Here is a 20,137-nt window from a genome sequence, read left to right as displayed (position 1 = left end):
AGGTAGTGATGACATTCAGGTGCTGAAAACGTCTTTTTAATGCCTAAAGGAAAATTGTGAGCTTTACTTACCATATATATTGGTCAAATGATGCCCTATGCCGGAAGACTGTCTTTTTTTTTTTCTTCAGTATCGGCAATGCAGAGACAATTTGTTGCGAAACACTGCCACTGCTGGTCATTCAGTATAATCTGCAGATGGAAAAGTCCACTGTTAGCACATTTACTACAAGCAATACAAAAAAATCATGATTTTTATAAAGGGTAAACAGATCAATACTATGGAGTTTGTATTATTGTGAAAATCAGCATCTCATTAGAAAATCAAATCTCGATTTGTGTTTTTAACCTACCATACTACTCTGAATCTCATGCCTCTTTTGCCAACACGCTCTAAACAACTGTAGAAGGTACATTAGGACATAGATAGAGATCTTTTTGCCAGCCAAGTGGCAGCGTACCCCTCTCACTTTATTTGATTTAGGATATGGTACACCAGTAGCAATTAAGCCAGCTGATAAGTTGAGAGGTAGGGTTATGCTACAGTTAATGGGAATGATAAAAGCTATGAATAGCATGTTCATAATCATCATTTGAGCCAATTCCTAGCAGTTCAGCAATAGTGAAGTTGACTAATGCTCAAACTCCCGTTCGTTCAAATTTAGAGGTCTAAAAAGTGCCCTAATTTCGTACATTTTACCATCATAGCTGTCACTTGGGCGTCCGGTCTACCCTGCTACTCATTTCATTAGCAAGATAAATGTATCTTACTGCTTGCTAGGCAACAGCAGAGTGGCCCTCACGTCAGACAACATCTTGCATTTAGCTTTATGATGTCAGCTTGCTAGGCAACAGATTGGCCCTCATGTCAGACAACATCTTGCTTTCGCTTTATGATGTCAGATCATCACTGGTCCAATTGTCCTTGTGGAAGCGGACCACACAGGAGGATGAGATATCAGAAGTTATGCAGTAGGTTGCTATCTCTATTCATGACCGCAAGGCAAGTCGGAGGTGGAATGGCAAATACTCTGAACCACTCAAAGCACTGTGGCCTTTTTTAAAGTGGGATGCAGATACAAAAACAGAGACTATCCTTACCAACAATCCTTCTTGAGTATCAGAGTCCAACATACAGAGTGCAGCGGAAGACGTTAAATGTGCTTCATTCCGTGAGAACGCAACTCTATAGTTCTACAGTGAGATAGTGCATTTCAGCCTCAAAGGAAGCAATGTCCTCAAACGGAACATTGGTGGCACCAGGATCTAAAGCAGGCTTAAGAAGCCTTGGATGCAGTCAGTCTTTTATTAACTATCATGACCGACACAATGTGATCCATAATACTTCCATTTTGGCAGAAATTACATTCAAGCACAGGCCCCCACTAGAAGGTAGTGATGACATTCAGGTGCTGAAAACGTCTTTTTAATGCCTAAAGGAAAATTGTGAGCTTTACTTACCATATATATTGGTCAAATGATGCCCTATGCCGGAAGACTGTCTTTTTTTTTTTCTTCAGTATCGGCAATGCAGAGACAATTTGTTGCGAAACACTGCCACTGCTGGTCATTCAGTATAATCTGCAGATGGAAAAGTCCACTGTTAGCACATTTACTACAAGCAATACAAAAAAATCATGATTTTTATAAAGGGTAAACAGATCAATACTATGGAGTTTGTATTATTGTGAAAATCAGCATCTCATTAGAAAATCAAATCTCGATTTGTGTTTTTAACCTACCATACTACTCTGAATCTCATGCCTCTTTTGCCAACACGCTCTAAACAACTGTAGAAGGTACATTAGGACATAGATAGAGATCTTTTTGCCAGCCAAGTGGCAGCGTACCCCTCTCACTTTATTTGATTTAGGATATGGTACACCAGTAGCAATTAAGCCAGCTGATAAGTTGAGAGGTAGGGTTATGCTACAGTTAATGGGAATGATAAAAGCTATGAATAGCATGTTCATAATCATCATTTGAGCCAATTCCTAGCAGTTCAGCAATAGTGAAGTTGACTAATGCTCAAACTCCCGTTCGTTCAAATTTAGAGGTCTAAAAAGTGCCCTAATTTCGTACATTTTACCATCATAGCTGTCACTTGGGCGTCCGGTCTACCCTGCTACTCATTTCATTAGCAAGATAAATGTATCTTACTGCTTGCTAGGCAACAGCAGAGTGGCCCTCACGTCAGACAACATCTTGCATTTAGCTTTATGATGTCAGCTTGCTAGGCAACAGATTGGCCCTCATGTCAGACAACATCTTGCTTTCGCTTTATGATGTCAGATCATCACTGGTCCAATTGTCCTTGTGGAAGCGGACCACACAGGAGGATGAGATATCAGAAGTTATGCAGTAGGTTGCTATCTCTATTCATGACCGCAAGGCAAGTCGGAGGTGGAATGGCAAATACTCTGAACCACTCAAAGCACTGTGGCCTTTTTTAAAGTGGGATGCAGATACAAAAACAGAGACTATCCTTACCAACAATCCTTCTTGAGTATCAGAGTCCAACATACAGAGTGCAGCGGAAGACGTTAAATGTGCTTCATTCCGTGAGAACGCAACTCTATAGTTCTACAGTGAGATAGTGCATTTCAGCCTCAAAGGAAGCAATGTCCTCAAACGGAACATTGGTGGCACCAGGATCTAAAGCAGGCTTAAGAAGCCTTGGATGCAGTCAGTCTTTTATTAACTATCATGACCGACACAATGTGATCCATAATACTTCCATTTTGGCAGAAATTACATTCAAGCACAGGCCCCCACTAGAAGGTAGTGATGACATTCAGGTGCTGAAAACGTCTTTTTAATGCCTAAAGGAAAATTGTGAGCTTTACTTACCATATATATTGGTCAAATGATGCCCTATGCCGGAAGACTGTCTTTTTTTTTTTCTTCAGTATCGGTAATGCAGAGACAATTTGTTGCGAAACACTGCCACTGCTGGTCATTCAGTATAATCTGCAGATGGAAAAGTCCACTGTTAGCACATTTACTACAAGCAATACAAAAAAATCATGATTTTTATAAAGGGTAAACAGATCAATACTATGGAGTTTGTATTATTGTGAAAATCAGCATCTCATTAGAAAATCAAATCTCGATTTGTGTTTTTAACCTACCATACTACTCTGAATCTCATGCCTCTTTTGCCAACACGCTCTAAACAACTGTAGAAGGTACATTAGGACATAGATAGACATCTTTTTGCCAGCCAAGTGGCAGGGTACCCCTCTCACTTTATTTGATTTAGGATATGGTACACCAGTAGCAATTAAGCCAGCTGATAAGTTGAGAGGTAGGGTTATGCTACAGTTAATGGGAATGATAAAAGCTATGAATAGCATGTTCATAATCATCATTTGAGCCAATTCCTAGCAGTTCAGCAATAGTGAAGTTGACTAATGCTCAAACTCCCGTTCGTTCAAATTTAGAGGTCTTAAAAAGTGCCCTAATTTCGTACATTTTACCATCATAGCTGTCACTTGGGCGTCCGGTCTACCCTGCTACTCATTTCATTAGCAAGATAAATGTATCTTACTGCTTGCTAGGCAACAGCAGAGTGGCCCTCACGTCAGACAACACCTTGCATTTAGCTTTATGATGTCAGCTTGCTAGGCAACAGATTGGCCCTCATGTCAGACAACATCTTGCTTTCGCTTTATGATGTCAGATCATCACTGGTCCAATTGTCCTTGTGGAAGCGGACCACACAGGAGGATGAGATATCAGAAGTTATGCAGTAGGTTGCTATCTCTATTCATGACCGCAAGGCAAGTCGGAGGTGGAATGGCAAATACTCTGAACCACTCAAAGCACTGTGGCCTTTTTTAAAGTGGGATGCAGATACAAAAACAGAGACTATCCTTACCAACAATCCTTCTTGAGTATCAGAGTCCAACATACAGAGTGCAGCGGAAGACGTTAAATGTGCTTCATTCCGTGAGAACGCAACTCTATAGTTCTACAGTGAGATAGTGCATTTCAGCCTCAAAGGAAGCAATGTCCTCAAACGGAACATTGGTGGCACCAGGATCTAAAGCAGGCTTAAGAAGCCTTGGATGCAGTCAGTCTTTTATTAACTATCATGACCGACACAATGTGATCCATAATACTTCCATTTTGGCAGAAATTACATTCAAGCACAGGCCCCCACTAGAAGGTAGTGATGACATTCAGGTGCTGAAAACGTCTTTTTAACACCTTGGCTGCTAAGGGTTTTCCCGCTGGGCGCTGATTACTCTTATTTCCCATTGTTCATGACAAGGTCAGCTCGTCATAAGCGCAGGGCAGGTAACACCCATGACGAGCTGGCCTTGTCATCAGCGCCGAAGGGGTTAATGCCTAAAGGAAAATTGTGAGCTTTACTTACCATATATATTGGTCAAATGATGCCCTATGCCGGAAGACTGTCTTTTTTTTTTTCTTCAGTATCGGCAATGCAGAGACAATTTGTTGCGAAACACTGCCACTGCTGGTCATTCAGTATAATCTGCAGATGGAAAAGTCCACTGTTAGCACATTTACTACAAGCAATACAAAAAAATCATGATTTTTATAAAGGGTAAACAGATCAATACTATGGAGTTTGTATTATTGTGAAAATCAGCATCTCATTAGAAAATCAAATCTCGATTTGTGTTTTTAACCTACCATACTACTCTGAATCTCATGCCTCTTTTGCCAACACGCTCTAAACAACTGTAGAAGGTACATTAGGACATAGATAGAGATCTTTTTGCCAGCCAAGTGGCAGGGTACCCCTCTCACTTTATTTGATTTAGGATATGGTACACCAGTAGCAATTAAGCCAGCTGATAAGTTGAGAGGTAGGGTTATGCTACAGTTAATGGGAATGATAAAAGCTATGAATAGCATGTTCATAATCATCATTTGAGCCAATTCCTAGCAGTTCAGCAATAGTGAAGTTGACTAATGCTCAAACTCCCGTTCGTTCAAATTTAGAGGTCTAAAAAGTGCCCTAATTTCGTACATTTTACCATCATAGCTGTCACTTGGGCGTCCGGTCTACCCTGCTACTCATTTCATTAGCAAGATAAATGTATCTTACTGCTTGCTAGGCAACAGCAGAGTGGCCCTCACGTCAGACAACATCTTGCATTTAGCTTTATGATGTCAGCTTGCTAGGCAACAGATTGGCCCTCATGTCAGACAACATCTTGCTTTCGCTTTATGATGTCAGATCATCACTGGTCCAATTGTCCTTGTGGAAGCGGACCACACAGGAGGATGAGATATCAGAAGTTATGCAGTAGGTTGCTATCTCTATTCATGACCGCAAGGCAAGTCGGAGGTGGAATGGCAAATACTCTGAACCACTCAAAGCACTGTGGCCTTTTTTAAAGTGGGATGCAGATACAAAAACAGAGACTATCCTTACCAACAATCCTTCTTGAGTATCAGAGTCCAACATACAGAGTGCAGCGGAAGACGTTAAATGTGCTTCATTCCGTGAGAACGCAACTCTATAGTTCTACAGTGAGATAGTGCATTTCAGCCTCAAAGGAAGCAATGTCCTCAAACGGAACATTGGTGGCACCAGGATCTAAAGCAGGCTTAAGAAGCCTTGGATGCAGTCAGTCTTTTATTAACTATCATGACCGACACAATGTGATCCATAATACTTCCATTTTGGCAGAAATTACATTCAAGCACAGGCCCCCACTAGAAGGTAGTGATGACATTCAGGTGCTGAAAACGTCTTTTTAATGCCTAAAGGAAAATTGTGAGCTTTACTTACCATATATATTGGTCAAATGATGCCCTATGCCGGAAGACTGTCTTTTTTTTTTTCTTCAGTATCGGCAATGCAGAGACAATTTGTTGCGAAACACTGCCACTGCTGGTCATTCAGTATAATCTGCAGATGGAAAAGTCCACTGTTAGCACATTTACTACAAGCAATACAAAAAAATCATGATTTTTATAAAGGGTAAACAGATCAATACTATGGAGTTTGTATTATTGTGAAAATCAGCATCTCATTAGAAAATCAAATCTCGATTTGTGTTTTTAACCTACCATACTACTCTGAATCTCATGCCTCTTTTGCCAACACGCTCTAAACAACTGTAGAAGGTACATTAGGACATAGATAGAGATCTTTTTGCCAGCCAAGTGGCAGGGTACCCCTCTCACTTTATTTGATTTAGGATATGGTACACCAGTAGCAATTAAGCCAGCTGATAAGTTGAGAGGTAGGGTTATGCTACAGTTAATGGGAATGATAAAAGCTATGAATAGCATGTTCATAATCATCATTTGAGCCAATTCCTAGCAGTTCAGCAATAGTGAAGTTGACTAATGCTCAAACTCCCGTTCGTTCAAATTTAGAGGTCTAAAAAGTGCCCTAATTTCGTACATTTTACCATCATAGCTGTCACTTGGGCGTCCGGTCTACCCTGCTACTCATTTCATTAGCAAGATAAATGTATCTTACTGCTTGCTAGGCAACAGCAGAGTGGCCCTCACGTCAGACAACATCTTGCATTTAGCTTTATGATGTCAGCTTGCTAGGCAACAGATTGGCCCTCATGTCAGACAACATCTTGCTTTCGCTTTATGATGTCAGATCATCACTGGTCCAATTGTCCTTGTGGAAGCGGACCACACAGGAGGATGAGATATCAGAAGTTATGCAGTAGGTTGCTATCTCTATTCATGACCGCAAGGCAAGTCGGAGGTGGAATGGCAAATACTCTGAACCACTCAAAGCACTGTGGCCTTTTTTAAAGTGGGATGCAGATACAAAAACAGAGACTATCCTTACCAACAATCCTTCTTGAGTATCAGAGTCCAACATACAGAGTGCAGCGGAAGACGTTAAATGTGCTTCATTCCGTGAGAACGCAACTCTATAGTTCTACAGTGAGATAGTGCATTTCAGCCTCAAAGGAAGCAATGTCCTCAAACGGAACATTGGTGGCACCAGGATCTAAAGCAGGCTTAAGAAGCCTTGGATGCAGTCAGTCTTTTATTAACTATCATGACCGACACAATGTGATCCATAATACTTCCATTTTGGCAGAAATTACATTCAAGCACAGGCCCCCACTAGAAGGTAGTGATGACATTCAGGTGCTGAAAACGTCTTTTTAATGCCTAAAGGAAAATTGTGAGCTTTACTTACCATATATATTGGTCAAATGATGCCCTATGCCGGAAGACTGTCTTTTTTTTTTTTCTTCAGTATCGGCAAAGCAGACAATTTGTTGCGAAACACTGCCACTGCTGGTCATTCAGTATAATCTGCAGATGGAAAAGTCCACTGTTAGCACATTTACTACAAGCAATACAAAAAAATCATGATTTTTATAAAGGGTAAACAGATCAATACTATGGAGTTTGTATTATTGTGAAAATCAGCATCTCATTAGAAAATCAAATCTCGATTTGTGTTTTTAACCTACCATACTACTCTGAATCTCATGCCTCTTTTGCCAACACGCTCTAAACAACTGTAGAAGGTACATTAGGACATAGATAGAGATCTTTTTGCCAGCCAAGTGGCAGGGTACCCCTCTCACTTTATTTGATTTAGGATATGGTACACCAGTAGCAATTAAGCCAGCTGATAAGTTGAGAGGTAGGGTTATGCTACAGTTAATGGGAATGATAAAAGCTATGAATAGCATGTTCATAATCATCATTTGAGCCAATTCCTAGCAGTTCAGCAATAGTGAAGTTGACTAATGCTCAAACTCCCGTTCGTTCAAATTTAGAGGTCTTAAAAAGTGCCCTAATTTCGTACATTTTACCATCATAGCTGTCACTTGGGCATCCGGTCTACCCTGCTACTCATTTCATTAGCAAGATAAATGTATCTTACTGCTTGCTAGGCAACAGCAGAGTGGCCCTCACGTCAGACAACATCTTGCATTTAGCTTTATGATGTCAGCTTGCTAGGCAACAGATTGGCCCTCATGTCAGACAACATCTTGCTTTCGCTTTATGATGTCAGATCATCACTGGTCCAATTGTCCTTGTGGAAGCGGACCACACAGGAGGATGAGATATCAGAAGTTATGCAGTAGGTTGCTATCTCTATTCATGACCGCAAGGCAAGTCGGAGGTGGAATGGCAAATACTCTGAACCACTCAAAGCACTGTGGCCTTTTTTAAAGTGGGATGCAGATACAAAAACAGAGACTATCCTTACCAACAATCCTTCTTGAGTATCAGAGTCCAACATACAGAGTGCAGCGGAAGACGTTAAATGTGCTTCATTCCGTGAGAACGCAACTCTATAGTTCTACAGTGAGATAGTGCATTTCAGCCTCAAAGGAAGCAATGTCCTCAAACGGAACATTGGTGGCACCAGGATCTAAAGCAGGCTTAAGAAGCCTTGGATGCAGTCAGTCTTTTATTAACTATCATGACCGACACAATGTGATCCATAATACTTCCATTTTGGCAGAAATTACATTCAAGCACAGGCCCCCACTAGAAGGTAGTGATGACATTCAGGTGCTGAAAACGTCTTTTTAATGCCTAAAGGAAAATTGTGAGCTTTACTTACCATATATATTGGTCAAATGATGCCCTATGCCGGAAGACTGTCTTTTTTTTTTTTCTTCAGTATCGGCAAAGCAGAGACAATTTGTTGCGAAACACTGCCACTGCTGGTCATTCAGTATAATCTGCAGATGGAAAAGTCCACTGTTAGCACATTTACTACAAGCAATACAAAAAAATCATGATTTTTATAAAGGGTAAACAGATCAATACTATGGAGTTTGTATTATTGTGAAAATCAGCATCTCATTAGAAAATCAAATCTCGATTTGTGTTTTTAACCTACCATACTACTCTGAATCTCATGCCTCTTTTGCCAACACGCTCTAAACAACTGTAGAAGGTACATTAGGACATAGATAGAGATCTTTTTGCCAGCCAAGTGGCAGGGTACCCCTCTCACTTTATTTGATTTAGGATATGGTACACCAGTAGCAATTAAGCCAGCTGATAAGTTGAGAGGTAGGGTTATGCTACAGTTAATGGGAATGATAAAAGCTATGAATAGCATGTTCATAATCATCATTTGAGCCAATTCCTAGCAGTTCAGCAATAGTGAAGTTGACTAATGCTCAAACTCCCGTTCGTTCAAATTTAGAGGTCTAAAAAGTGCCCTAATTTCGTACATTTTACCATCATAGCTGTCACTTGGGCGTCCGGTCTACCCTGCTACTCATTTCATTAGCAAGATAAATGTATCTTACTGCTTGCTAGGCAACAGCAGAGTGGCCCTCACGTCAGACAACATCTTGCATTTAGCTTTATGATGTCAGCTTGCTAGGCAACAGATTGGCCCTCATGTCAGACAACATCTTGCTTTCGCTTTATGATGTCAGATCATCACTGGTCCAATTGTCCTTGTGGAAGCGGACCACACAGGAGGATGAGATATCAGAAGTTATGCAGTAGGTTGCTATCTCTATTCATGACCGCAAGGCAAGTCGGAGGTGGAATGGCAAATACTCTGAACCACTCAAAGCACTGTGGCCTTTTTTAAAGTGGGATGCAGATACAAAAACAGAGACTATCCTTACCAACAATCCTTCTTGAGTATCAGAGTCCAACATACAGAGTGCAGCGGAAGACGTTAAATGTGCTTCATTCCGTGAGAACGCAACTCTATAGTTCTACAGTGAGATAGTGCATTTCAGCCTCAAAGGAAGCAATGTTCTCAAACGGAACATTGGTGGCACCAGGATCTAAAGCAGGCTTAAGAAGCCTTGGATGCAGTCAGTCTTTTATTAACTATCATGACCGACACAATGTGATCCATAATACTTCCATTTTGGCAGAAATTACATTCAAGCACAGGCCCCCACTAGAAGGTAGTGATGACATTCAGGTGCTGAAAACGTCTTTTTAATGCCTAAAGGAAAATTGTGAGCTTTACTTACCATATATATTGGTCAAATGATGCCCTATGCCGGAAGACTGTCTTTTTTTTTTTCTTCAGTATCGGCAATGCAGAGACAATTTGTTGCGAAACACTGCCACTGCTGGTCATTCAGTATAATCTGCAGATGGAAAAGTCCACTGTTAGCACATTTACTACAAGCAATACAAAAAAATCATGATTTTTATAAAGGGTAAACAGATCAATACTATGGAGTTTGTATTATTGTGAAAATCAGCATCTCATTAGAAAATCAAATCTCGATTTGTGTTTTTAACCTACCATACTACTCTGAATCTCATGCCTCTTTTGCCAACACGCTCTAAACAACTGTAGAAGGTACATTAGGACATAGATAGAGATCTTTTTGCCAGCCAAGTGGCAGCGTACCCCTCTCACTTTATTTCATTTAGGATATGGTACACCAGTAGCAATTAAGCCAGCTGATAAGTTGAGAGGTAGGGTTATGCTACAGTTAATGGGAATGATAAAAGCTATGAATAGCATGTTCATAATCATCATTTGAGCCAATTCCTAGCAGTTCAGCAATAGTGAAGTTGACTAATGCTCAAACTCCCGTTCGTTCAAATTTAGAGGTCTTAAAAAGTGCCCTAATTTCGTACATTTTACCATCATAGCTGTCACTTGGGCATCCGGTCTACCCTGCTACTCATTTCATTAGCAAGATAAATGTATCTTACTGCTTGCTAGGCAACAGCAGAGTGGCCCTCACGTCAGACAACATCTTGCATTTAGCTTTATGATGTCAGCTTGCTAGGAAACAGATTGGCCCTCATGTCAGACAAAATCTTGCTTTCGCTTTATGATGTCAGATCATCACTGGTCCAATTGTCCTTGTGGAAGCGGACCACACAGGAGGATGAGATATCAGAAGTTATGCAGTAGGTTGCTATCTCTATTCATGACCGCAAGGCAAGTCGGAGGTGGAATGGCAAATACTCTGAACCACTCAAAGCACTGTGGCCTTTTTTAAAGTGGGATACAGATACAAAAACAGAGACTATCCTTACCAACAATCCTTCTTGAGTATCAGAGTCCAACATACAGAGTGCAGCAGAAGACGTTAAATGTGCTTCATTCCGTGAGAACGCAACTCTATAGTTCTACAGTGAGATAGTGTATTTCAGCCTCAAAGGAAGCAATGTTCTCAAACGGAACATTGGTGGCACCAGGATCTAAAGCAGGCTTAAGAAGCCTTGGATGCAGTCAGTCTTTTATTAACTATCATGACCGACACAATGTGATCCATAATACTTCCATTTTGGCAGAAATTACATTCAAGCACAGGCCCCCACTAGAAGGTAGTGATGACATTCAGGTGCTGAAAAAGTCTTTTTAATGCCTAAAGGAAAATTGTGAGCTTTACTTACCATATATATTAGTCAAATGATGCCCTATGCCGGAAGACTGTCTTTTTTTTTTTTCTTCAGTATCGGCAATGCAGAGACAATTTGTTGCGAAACACTGCCACTGCTGGTCATTCAGTATAATCTGCAGATGGAAAAGTCCACTGTTAGCACATTTACTACAAGCAATACAAAAAAATCATGATTTTTATAAAGGGTAAACAGATCAATACTATGGAGTTTGTATTATTGTGAAAATCAGCATCTCATTAGAAAATCAAATCTCGATTTGTGTTTTTAACCTACCATACTACTCTGAATCTCATGCCTCTTTTGCCAACACGCTCTAAACAACTGTAGAAGGTACATTAGGACATAGATAGAGATCTTTTTGCCAGCCAAGTGGCAGCGTACCCCTCTCACTTTATTTGATTTAGGATATGGTACACCAGTAGCAATTAAGCCAGCTGATAAGTTGAGAGGTAGGGTTATGCTACAGTTAATGGGAATGATAAAAGCTATGAATAGCATGTTCATAATCATCATTTGAGCCAATTCCTAGCAGTTCAGCAATAGTGAAGTTGACTAATGCTCAAACTCCCGTTCGTTCAAATTTAGAGGTCTTAAAAAGTGCCCTAATTTCGTACATTTTACCATCATAGCTGTCACTTGGGCGTCCGGTCTACCCTGCTACTCATTTCATTAGCAAGATAAATGTATCTTACTGCTTGCTAGGCAACAACAGAGTGGCCCTCATGTCAGACAACATCTTGCATTTAGCTTTATGATGTCAGCTTGCTAGGCAACAGATTGGCCCTCATGTCAGACAACATCTTGCTTTCGCTTTATGATGTCAGATCATCACTGGTCCAATTGTCCTTGTGGAAGCGGACCACACAGGAGGATGAGATATCAGAAGTTATGCAGTAGGTTGCTATCTCTATTCATGACCGCAAGGCAAGTCGGAGGTGGAATGGCAAATACTCTGAACCACTCAAAGCACTGTGGCCTTTTTTAAAGTGGGATGCAGATCCAAAAACAGAGACTATCCTTACCAACAATCCTTCTTGAGTATCAGAGTCCAACATACAGAGTGCAGCAGAAGACGTTAAATGTGCTTCATTCCGTGAGAACGCAACTCTATAGTTCTACAGTGAGATAGTGCATTTCAGCCTCAAAGGAAGCAATGTCCTCAAACGGAACATTGGTGGCACCAGGATCTAAAGCAGGCTTAAGAAGCCTTGGATGCAGTCAGTCTTTTATTAACTATCATGACCGACACAATGTGATCCATAATACTTCCATTTTGGCAGAAATTACATTCAAGCACAGGCCCCCACTAGAAGGTAGTGATGACATTCAGGTGCTGAAAACGTCTTTTTAATGCCTAAAGGAAAATTGTGAGCTTTACTTACCATATATATTGGTCAAATGATGCCCTATGCCGGAAGACTGTCTTTTTTTTCTTCAGTATCGGCAATGCAGAGACAATTTGTTGCGAAACACTGCCACTGCTGGTCATTCAGTATAATCTGCAGATGGAAAAGTCCACTGTTAGCACATTTACTACAAGCAATACAAAAAAATCATGATTTTTATAAAGGGTAAACAGATCAATACTATGGAGTTTGTATTATTGTGAAAATCAGCATCTCATTAGAAAATCAAATCTCGATTTGTGTTTTTAACCTACCATACTACTCTGAATCTCATGCCTCTTTTGCCAACACGCTCTAAACAACTGTAGAAGGTACATTAGGACATAGATAGAGATCTTTTTGCCAGCCAAGTGGCAGCGTACCCCTCTCACTTTATTTGATTTAGGATATGGTACACCAGTAGCAATTAAGCCAGCTGATAAGTTGAGAGGTAGGGTTATGCTACAGTTAATGGGAATGATAAAAGCTATGAATAGCATGTTCATAATCATCATTTGAGCCAATTCCTAGCAGTTCAGCAATAGTGAAGTTGACTAATGCTCAAACTCCCGTTCGTTCAAATTTAGAGGTCTAAAAAGTGCCCTAATTTCGTACATTTTACCATCATAGCTGTCACTTGGGCGTCCGGTCTACCCTGCTACTCATTTCATTAGCAAGATAAATGTATCTTACTGCTTGCTAGGCAACAGCAGAGTGGCCCTCACGTCAGACAACATCTTGCATTTAGCTTTATGATGTCAGCTTGCTAGGCAACAGATTGGCCCTAATGTCAGACAACATCTTGCTTTCGCTTTATGATGTCAGATCATCACTGGTCCAATTGTCCTTGTGGAAGCGGACCACACAGGAGGATGAGATATCAGAAGTTATGCAGTAGGTTGCTATCTCTATTCATGACCGCAAGGCAAGTCGGAGGTGGAATGGCAAATACTCTGAACCACTCAAAGCACTGTGGCCTTTTTTAAAGTGGGATGCAGATACAAAAACAGAGACTATCCTTACCAACAATCCTTCTTGAGTATCAGAGTCCAACATACAGAGTGCAGCGGAAGACGTTAAATGTGCTTCATTCCGTGAGAACGCAACTCTATAGTTCTACAGTGAGATAGTGCATTTCAGCCTCAAAGGAAGCAATGTCCTCGAACGGAACATTGGTGGCACCAGGATCTAAAGCAGGCTTAAGAAGCCTTGGATGCAGTCAGTCTTTTATTAACTATCATGACCGACACAATGTGATCCATAATACTTCCATTTTGGCAGAAATTACATTCAAGCACAGGCCCCCACTAGAAGGTAGTGATGACATTCAGATGCTGAAAACGTCTTTTTAATGCCTAAAGGAAAATTGTGAGCTTTACTTACCATATATATTGGTCAAATGATGCCCTATGCCGGAAGACTGTCTTTTTTTTTTTTCTTCAGTATCGGCAAAGCAGACAATTTGTTGCGAAACACTGCCACTGCTGGTCATTCAGTATAATCTGCAGATGGAAAAGTCCACTGTTAGCACATTTACTACAAGCAATACAAAAAAATCATGATTTTTATAAAGGGTAAACAGATCAATACTATGGAGTTTGTATTATTGTGAAAATCAGCATCTCATTAGAAAATCAAATCTCGATTTGTGTTTTTAACCTACCATACTACTCTGAATCTCATGCCTCTTTTGCCAACACGCTCTAAACAACTGTAGAAGGTACATTAGGACATAGATAGAGATCTTTTTGCCAGCCAAGTGGCAGCGTACCCCTCTCACTTTATTTGATTTAGGATATGGTACACTAGTAGCAATTAAGCCAGCTGATAAGTTGAGAGGTAGGGTTATGCTACAGTTAATGGGAATGATAAAAGCTATGAATAGCATGTTCATAATCATCATTTGAGCCAATTCCTAGCAGTTCAGCAATAGTGAAGTTGACTAATGCTCAAACTCCCGTTCGTTCAAATTTAGAGGTCTAAAAAGTGCCCTAATTTCGTACATTTTACCATCATAGCTGTCACTTGGGCGTCCGGTCTACCCTGCTACTCATTTCATTAGCAAGATAAATGTATCTTACTGCTTGCTAGGCAACAGCAGAGTGGCCCTCACGTCAGACAACATCTTGCATTTAGCTTTATGATGTCAGCTTGCTAGGCAACAGATTGGCCCTCATGTCAGACAACATCTTGCTTTCGCTTTATGATGTCAGATCATCACTGGTCCAATTGTCCTTGTGGAAGCGGACCACACAGGAGGATGAGATATCAGAAGTTATGCAGTAGGTTGCTATCTCTATTCATGACCGCAAGGCAAGTCGGAGGTGGAATGGCAAATACTCTGAACCACTCAAAGCACTGTGGCCTTTTTTAAAGTGGGATGCAGATACAAAAACAGAGACTATCCTTACCAACAATCCTTCTTGAGTATCAGAGTCCAACATACAGAGTGCAGCGGAAGACGTTAAATGTGCTTCATTCCGTGAGAACGCAACTCTATAGTTCTACAGTGAGATAGTGCATTTCAGCCTCAAAGGAAGCAATGTCCTCAAACGGAACATTGGTGGCACCAGGATCTAAAGCAGGCTTAAGAAGCCTTGGATGCAGTCAGTCTTTTATTAACTATCATGACCGACACAATGTGATCCATAATACTTCCATTTTGGCAGAAATTACATTCAAGCACAGGCCCCCACTAGAAGGTAGTGATGACATTCAGGTGCTGAAAACGTCTTTTTAATGCCTAAAGGAAAATTGTGAGCTTTACTTACCATATATATTGGTCAAATGATGCCCTATGCCGGAAGACTGTCTTTTTTTTTTTTCTTCAGTATCGGCAAAGCAGACAATTTGTTGCGAAACACTGCCACTGCTGGTCATTCAGTATAATCTGCAGATGGAAAAGTCCACTGTTAGCACATTTACTACAAGCAATACAAAAAAATCATGATTTTTATAAAGGGTAAACAGATCAATACTATGGAGTTTGTATTATTGTGAAAATCAGCATCTCATTAGAAAATCAAATCTCGATTTGTGTTTTTAACCTACCATACTACTCTGAATCTCATGCCTCTTTTGCCAACACGCTCTAAACAACTGTAGAAGGTACATTAGGACATAGATAGAGATCTTTTTGCCAGCCAAGTGGCAGGGTACCCCTCTCACTTTATTTGATTTAGGATATGGTACACCAGTAGCAATTAAGCCAGCTGATAAGTTGAGAGGTAGGGTTATGCTACAGTTAATGGGAATGATAAAAGCTATGAATAGCATGTTCATAATCATCATTTGAGCCAATTCCTAGCAGTTCAGCAATAGTGAAGTTGACTAATGCTCAAACTCCCGTTCGTTCAAATTTAGAGGTCTAAAAAGTGCCCTAATTTCGTACATTTTACCATCATAGCTGTCACTTGGGCGTCCGGTCTACCCTGCTACTCATTTCATTAGCAAGATAAATGTATCTTACTGCTTGCTAGGCAACAGCAGAGTGGCCCTCACGTCAGACAACATCTTGCATTTAGCTTTATGATGTCAGCTTGCTAGGCAACAGATTGGCCCTCATGTCAGACAACATCTTGCTTTCGCTTTATGATGTCAGATCATCACTGGTCCAATTGTCCTTGTGGAAGCGGACCACACAGGAGGATGAGATATCAGAAGTTATGCAGTAGGTTGCTATCTCTATTCATGACCGCAAGGCAAGTCGGAGGTGGAATGGCAAATACTCTGAACCACTCAAAGCACTGTGGCCTTTTTTAAAGTGGGATGCAGATACAAAAACAGAGACTATCCTTACCAACAATCCTTCTTGAGTATCAGAGTCCAACATACAGAGTGCAGCGGAAGACGTTAAATGTGCTTCATTCCGTGAGAACGCAACTCTATAGTTCTACAGTGAGATAGTGCATTTCAGCCTCAAAGGAAGCAATGTTCTCAAACGGAACATTGGTGGCACCAGGATCTAAAGCAGGCTTAAGAAGCCTTGGATGCAGTCAGTCTTTTATTAACTATCATGACCGACACAATGTGATCCATAATACTTCCATTTTGGCAGAAATTACATTCAAGCACAGGCCCCCACTAGAAGGTAGTGATGACATTCAGGTGCTGAAAACGTCTTTTTAATGCCTAAAGGAAAATTGTGAGCTTTACTTACCATATATATTGGTCAAATGATGCCCTATGCCGGAAGACTGTCTTTTTTTTTTTCTTCAGTATCGGCAATGCAGAGACAATTTGTTGCGAAACACTGCCACTGCTGGTCATTCAGTATAATCTGCAGATGGAAAAGTCCACTGTTAGCACATTTACTACAAGCAATACAAAAAAATCATGATTTTTATAAAGGGTAAACAGATCAATACTATGGAGTTTGTATTATTGTGAAAATCAGCATCTCATTAGAAAATCAAATCTCGATTTGTGTTTTTAACCTACCATACTACTCTGAATCTCATGCCTCTTTTGCCAACACGCTCTAAACAACTGTAGAAGGTACATTAGGACATAGATAGAGATCTTTTTGCCAGCCAAGTGGCAGCGTACCCCTCTCACTTTATTTCATTTAGGATATGGTACACCAGTAGCAATTAAGCCAGCTGATAAGTTGAGAGGTAGGGTTATGCTACAGTTAATGGGAATGATAAAAGCTATGAATAGCATGTTCATAATCATCATTTGAGCCAATTCCTAGCAGTTCAGCAATAGTGAAGTTGACTAATGCTCAAACTCCCGTTCGTTCAAATTTAGAGGTCTTAAAAAGTGCCCTAATTTCGTACATTTTACCATCATAGCTGTCACTTGGGCATCCGGTCTACCCTGCTACTCATTTCATTAGCAAGATAAATGTATCTTACTGCTTGCTAGGCAACAGCAGAGTGGCCCTCACGTCAGACAACATCTTGCATTTAGCTTTATGATGTCAGCTTGCTAGGAAACAGATTGGCCCTCATGTCAGACAAAATCTTGCTTTCGCTTTATGATGTCAGATCATCACTGGTCCAATTGTCCTTGTGGAAGCGGACCACACAGGAGGATGAGATATCAGAAGTTATGCAGTAGGTTGCTATCTCTATTCATGACCGCAAGGCAAGTCGGAGGTGGAATGGCAAATACTCTGAACCACTCAAAGCACTGTGGCCTTTTTTAAAGTGGGATACAGATACAAAAACAGAGACTATCCTTACCAACAATCCTTCTTGAGTATCAGAGTCCAACATACAGAGTGCAGCAGAAGACGTTAAATGTGCTTCATTCCGTGAGAACGCAACTCTATAGTTCTACAGTGAGATAGTGTATTTCAGCCTCAAAGGAAGCAATGTTCTCAAACGGAACATTGGTGGCACCAGGATCTAAAGCAGGCTTAAGAAGCCTTGGATGCAGTCAGTCTTTTATTAACTATCATGACCGACACAATGTGATCCATAATACTTCCATTTTGGCAGAAATTACATTCAAGCACAGGCCCCCACTAGAAGGTAGTGATGACATTCAGGTGCTGAAAAAGTCTTTTTAATGCCTAAAGGAAAATTGTGAGCTTTACTTACCATATATATTAGTCAAATGATGCCCTATGCCGGAAGACTGTCTTTTTTTTTTTTCTTCAGTATCGGCAATGCAGAGACAATTTGTTGCGAAACACTGCCACTGCTGGTCATTCAGTATAATCTGCAGATGGAAAAGTCCACTGTTAGCACATTTACTACAAGCAATACAAAAAAATCATGATTTTTATAAAGGGTAAACAGATCAATACTATGGAGTTTGTATTATTGTGAAAATCAGCATCTCATTAGAAAATCAAATCTCGATTTGTGTTTTTAACCTACCATACTACTCTGAATCTCATGCCTCTTTTGCCAACACGCTCTAAACAACTGTAGAAGGTACATTAGGACATAGATAGAGATCTTTTTGCCAGCCAAGTGGCAGCGTACCCCTCTCACTTTATTTGATTTAGGATATGGTACACCAGTAGCAATTAAGCCAGCTGATAAGTTGAGAGGTAGGGTTGTGCTACAGTTAATGGGAATGATAAAAGCTATGAATAGCATGTTCATAATCATCATTTGAGCCAATTCCTAGCAGTTCAGCAATAGTGAAGTTGACTAATGCTCAAACTCCCGTTCGTTCAAATTTAGAGGTCTTAAAAAGTGCCCTAATTTCGTACATTTTACCATCATAGCTGTCACTTGGGCGTCCGGTCTACCCTGCTACTCATTTCATTAGCAAGATAAATGTATCTTACTGCTTGCTAGGCAACAACAGAGTGGCCCTCATGTCAGACAACATCTTGCATTTAGCTTTATGATGTCAGCTTGCTAGGCAACAGATTGGCCCTCATGTCAGACAACATCTTGCTTTCGCTTTATGATGTCAGATCATCACTGGTCCAATTGTCCTTGTGGAAGCGGACCACACAGGAGGATGAGATATCAGAAGTTATGCAGTAGGTTGCTATCTCTATTCATGACCGCAAGGCAAGTCGGAGGTGGAATGGCAAATACTCTGAACCACTCAAAGCACTGTGGCCTTTTTTAAAGTGGGATGCAGATCCAAAAACAGAGACTATCCTTACCAACAATCCTTCTTGAGTATCAGAGTCCAACATACAGAGTGCAGCAGAAGACGTTAAATGTGCTTCATTCCGTGAGAACGCAACTCTATAGTTCTACAGTGAGATAGTGCATTTCAGCCTCAAAGGAAGCAATGTCCTCAAACGGAACATTGGTGGCACCAGGATCTAAAGCAGGCTTAAGAAGCCTTGGATGCAGTCAGTCTTTTATTAACTATCATGACCGACACAATGTGATCCATAATACTTCCATTTTGGCAGAAATTACATTCAAGCACAGGCCCCCACTAGAAGGTAGTGATGACATTCAGGTGCTGAAAACGTCTTTTTAATGCCTAAAGGAAAATTGTGAGCTTTACTTACCATATATATTGGTCAAATGATGCCCTATGCCGGAAGACTGTCTTTTTTTTCTTCAGTATCGGCAATGCAGAGACAATTTGTTGCGAAACACTGCCACTGCTGGTCATTCAGTATAATCTGCAGATGGAAAAGTCCACTGTTAGCACATTTACTACAAGCAATACAAAAAAATCATGATTTTTATAAAGGGTAAACAGATCAATACTATGGAGTTTGTATTATTGTGAAAATCAGCATCTCATTAGAAAATCAAATCTCGATTTGTGTTTTTAACCTACCATACTACTCTGAATCTCATGCCTCTTTTGCCAACACGCTCTAAACAACTGTAGAAGGTACATTAGGACATAGATAGAGATCTTTTTGCCAGCCAAGTGGCAGCGTACCCCTCTCACTTTATTTGATTTAGGATATGGTACACCAGTAGCAATTAAGCCAGCTGATAAGTTGAGAGGTAGGGTTATGCTACAGTTAAT

Source organism: Lissotriton vulgaris, chromosome 12, assembly GCF_964263255.1.
Source record: "Lissotriton vulgaris chromosome 12, aLisVul1.2, whole genome shotgun sequence".
Lineage (NCBI taxonomy): Eukaryota > Metazoa > Chordata > Amphibia > Caudata > Salamandridae > Lissotriton > Lissotriton vulgaris.
The sequence above is the reverse complement of the archived record's forward strand: the minus strand, read 5'-3'. Positions refer to the sequence as shown.